Source organism: Dipodomys spectabilis, unplaced genomic scaffold, assembly GCF_019054845.1.
Source record: "Dipodomys spectabilis isolate Male_0828 unplaced genomic scaffold, ASM1905484v1 ptg000140l, whole genome shotgun sequence".
In the NCBI taxonomy this organism is placed as follows: Eukaryota; Metazoa; Chordata; class Mammalia; order Rodentia; family Heteromyidae; genus Dipodomys; species Dipodomys spectabilis.
Genome location: NW_024870817.1, coordinates 356,626 through 361,605, shown reverse-complemented (window position 1 = coordinate 361,605; position 4,980 = coordinate 356,626). Strand labels below are relative to the sequence as shown.

At 34.7% G+C, this 4,980-nt stretch overlaps 1 pseudogene; it reads right to left on the bottom strand.

The window, feature by feature from the left end:
- Nucleotides 1–2,437: 2,437 nt before the first annotated feature.
- Nucleotides 2,438–4,033, bottom strand: LOC122117283 (annotated as a pseudogene).
- Between the last annotated feature and the right edge of the window lie 947 nt (nucleotides 4,034–4,980).

The following is a 4,980-nucleotide window of genomic DNA, read 5'->3' as shown; positions in this document are numbered from 1 at the left end:
GAAGAAAGAAGGATGGCAATAGACACATGAAGAAATACTCAACCTCCCTAGCCATAAAAGAAATACAAATCAAAACAACATTGAGATACCACCTCACCCCAGTTAGAGTGGCAAAAATCAAGAACTCTAACAACAGATGCTGGAGGGAATATGGAGAAGGGAACCTTACTTCATTGTTAGTGGGAGTGTAAACTTGTTCAACCACTTTGTAAAGTAGTATGGAGATTCCTCAAAAGACTTCACATAGAGCTCCCCTATGACCCAGGAATCCCACTTTTGGGCATTTACCCAAATGTTTACAAACAAGACTACACTACAGCTACCAGCACAACTATGTTTATTGCAGCATTATTTACAATAGCTAAGATATGGAACCAACCCAGATGCCCCTCAGTAGATGAATGGATCAAGAAAATGTGCCATATATACACAATTGAATTCTATGCCTCCATCAGAAAGAATGACATTGTCCCATTTGTTAGGAAATGGAAAGACTTGGAAAAAATTCTATTAAGTGAAGTAAGCCAAGCCCAAAGAAACAAAGGTCCCATGGTTTCCCTTATTTGCAATATCTAGTATATGTATGAGTCAAGCAGAAAAGGTCAGATAATGTGATGTTAGGAAAATGAACCCTTAGATATGTATTTAAATGTTTTTTTTTTCATGCATTTGTTTCTAAAGCATTTATAAAATTATTTCTTTCTTGCTTTGTATGTCCCTCCCCCACAGTATAACCCCTGCTTTCACTGTATTTGATGTTGGTATAATTTGTGGAGGAGAATGGGAAAAACAAGTCGTTTAAATAAGGATACAGGTGGACCTGTTGCAACAATGAGAAGTACAAGTTGTCATGTCAAAAACGAACTTTCCACTTTGGTGGGGGTGGGGGAAGATTGTGTGGGTGGATGGAGGGGAGGCTGGGAAAGGATGAGAAGGGGAAACAAAGGAGGAGGCTACAATGCTTGATAAGAAATGTACTCATTATCTTGCCCATGTAATTGTAACCTCTCTGTACAGTATGTTCACAATAAAAAAAAATTCCTGCATGACATTCTTACACATAAAGCTTATTGAATTTGGAAATATATAAAAACCAACGTGATAAAATGAAATCAAGTGAGAGCTCTGATACATGCAGTATCTTGAAGCATGGAATGATTATCCATATAAGTATCCAAGTACTTTGTGGAATAACTGTGAAATAATAAATACAACAATACCCAAACCAAAATATCCCAAATTGTAAGTATTTTTATATTACTAAAAAGAACCTTTGGAAACCACAAATGGGAATATTAAAATTACATAATCAGTGACAAAATTGAAGAACTGAGATAGAATTAATGAAAACATTATGAAAGCTTTAAAAATATAACTCAAGGCGTTATCAAGATTGGCAAGGATAGTATAAAGATGAAAAAGATGACTTTTTAATGGCAAATTTCTTGGGGGCATGGATTGGTGGCATATGATTTGCCTAAAATACAAGGAAAATCTCAGGGGTTAGGTACTAGCATTGTGAAAAAGAAAGCAGAAGACAGGAGAAATATTTATAATGATTATGGTAAGTAGCAAAACAGATTAAAAATAGAAGTTATAATATTAATAGGAATTGTTAAAGTCATTTTCCAGAATTGGTAGAAGTTATTATCATCAAAATACTGACCCCACTAGGAATAAGAGTGTGTGTATGCAACTTTAACAAATCTAAAGCTAAAATATTTAAAATTAACCAAAAGAGAAAAGCTACTTAAGCAGAAATACATGAGGTTTAGACATACAAAACACCACCAGTCAAAAGAGAAAAATAATAGTAAGAACAATTTGTGGAAGGTGGGCTCTTAAAAACCTGGGGGCAAAGCCAGTATGTATGTGCATTGAAGAAGATTGAAATTTCGAGAGCCACTTTGGCTACAAAAAGGACATTCTCAAAAAAGAAAATAATGCTCATGTAGAATTTTGCACACACTTAATTTTCTTTTTAACTTTAAAACTAAATTTTATTACACAAAGGTTGTCACATTATTGAATATATACTACTTTATTTACAATTATTCATATTCTCCACAGAAAGGTTACTTTTGAACTTCTCATCTGGTGACCGCAAGCTCTACAGTCCTTATTTTAATAGAATAGCAATAAAAATACCTCAGTGATTTCACCTCAAAGTAGTGCATTGGTACATGACTCTTGTACCAAGTATCAAGGATATATAAATGTCATTTTATTCAACAATACAAAATTAATTATCTGTTTGCCTGGACTATGCCAGCAGTAAACCATTATATACTGTCAACTGAAAACAGTAACTGATGGTTATAGTGACTTTATCAGCCAGCATTTTCATCAACTGACTTCTCTGAAGTTATTGTTGAGCAATGATTCCTTGACTTTCCTGTCCCAGTCCATTCACATTGGTAAAGCACTGCTCTAGGAATTAGAATGTGTCACCTCCTACACCACCTCCCACTGCCCCCATCGCAGAATCCTTCTATTCTTTAGGAATTTCTGTGACTGCAACATCTGCTGAACTTTTTAGAGAAGCCACACGAGCAGCATCCAATAAAACAATTCTTAGAATCTTTGTGGTTCAATGATGCCTTGTTCCACCAAATTCACAAAATCTCCAAGCATAGCCTCATAACCCACTTCTTAGGAAATCTGCAGGATTTTCTCAACAATCAAAGACCCTTCAACATCTCCATTTTTATTAATGATCATTGTGAGAACACCGAGCGTTCTTTTAATAATTTCTATACCAATTTTTGATCATCATTAGCAGGTCTAAATTTATCCAGAGCTGGAATGCACCAAATCAGTGCACAGCTGCTCCTAGAACAATGCCATCTCCAACCACTTCTCTTGTAGCATTCAGAGGCTCTGCAATTCTCTTTCTTTCCATTCACCTTGCCATCACTTGTCCCACCAACTTTTAGAACAGTTGGTCCTTAATTCATTTTTTCTTTTTCATATTCTCTAGTTGTGATAACTAACTGTTCAATGATTTCTTAAACATATTTTTAGTCACAATGACAACTTGTCCTAAGTCATGAGCCTGAATGTCTTCAAGAGTTATAGTCAACTACACTTCTCCAAATACTGCACCACCATTAGCAATAGTCATATCTTTAAGCTGGTTCTTCCTGTTGTCACCAAAACCTAGAGCTTTGACTGTTACAGCCTGAAGACCAACCTTGAGCTTAATCAAAACCAGTGTACTCAGGGCTTTTCCAATAATATCTTCAGCAATTATGACCAAGGACATACAGTGAGCCTTGTCAATTTCAAGAGAAGGTACAAAGGACTGTAAACTTATTTATTTTTCACTTAATAGAACATAGGAATCCTGGAATTCACATTCTGATGTTTTGATGTATTAATAATGTAAGGAGAAATATATCCTCGATCAAACTTCAAGCTTCAGTAATTTCTGATTCATCATTCAGTGTCTTTTGCCATCCTTTAGAGTGAATAAGTAATGATATTACCAATTTCTTTGTTTCCATTTGCACAAATTATAGCAACCCAAGCAATTTCTTCAGGAGTTGTCAGAGGTTTAGACCACTGCTTAAATTCAGCAATTACTGCATCAACAGCTAGCATCACATCTCTTCTGATTTCTACTGGATTATCACTTTTGCTAATCTCCTCAAAGCCTTCCTTAGCAATAGATCGGGCCAGCACAGCAGCAATGGTGGGACCAACCCCAGCCTTTCCATTTGTTTTTGGCAAGATCTTCAACAAATTTAGCTCCAATATTTTTACATCTATCCTTTAAATCAATTGACTTTGCAACAGTAGCACCATCTTTTGTTAGTTTGGGATTTCCCCAACTCTGTTCAATAATCACTGTTCTTCTGTTTGGCCCCATTGTAACAACTACAGTATCGGCTTAAAGAGTTTTCACCTTGAAACATGAAGGCTCGGGCATCTGCCCAAGTTTTATGTTCATGGCATAAGCCTGAGGGAGATGAGGAGACATTGCCCTGGACTCTGGTCTCACCTGGCGAAAGACTGAAGGTAAAGGTAGCATTTCTGCCAGGCATTGGCCAGCTGTTAGTCAGTCTGTGGCAAAAGAGGGAGAAAGCTTAAGGAGCCTCAATTTAGATTTAAGAATACAGAAGTGAAATGAGTATTTAGACAAATGATGGTTCAAAGACTACTGGCTGGTAATCCTCTCTAAATATTCAGATTTTTACTCTAAGAAAGTTAAAGTTAAAGAAGAGCAAGAATGCAAAAGGCATTGCTAAATGTATAGGTATTCTAATAACACTAAATATAAAATTCTATTCAAAATATAAAATACTAAATAGAAATACTAAATATGGGGTATAAAATATAAAATTTATAATAAAGGAATCAATGTTTACATTTATAGGTAGATATATGAATATATGTATTGATGAATATATGTACATGGATTAAGCATAAAGAATGAAGAATGAAGTTCCTATGTTCAATTAATATATAATAATTTAAAATTCAAAAATTAGGGAAAAAAGATTATTTAAAAACATGAAAGAAAACTAAAGGAAGTTTAAAAACTACAAAACCTAAGCAAAGTAATCTAGACTATCAATAAAATAAGTGGAGGATATAAGAGTCTAAAAAATAAAATTATTTATAAAATAGTTATAAGGAGAACCAGTTGCCAGTTAAGAAGGCAGATATCACCTGTCTATATGTTTATCTGATCTACTAAAGGGTAGGGAAATAACAATATGGTGAAACATTGGACAATGGATGAACCAATGCAACAACAATACATACAAGACAATATGTTGGAAATGAACTTTACAAGTAGGGGAGAGTGGGAGCAAGAGAAAGGGAAATTGGTAGAAAAAGAGGGAGAGAATAACAATGTTTGACAAGAGATGTACTCATTACCTTACTTATGTAGCTGTAATCCCTCTGTCCATTCCCAACAACAAAATTTTAAAAAAGAATAAATTTGACAAATGTCACCTAAAATTAAAAAGG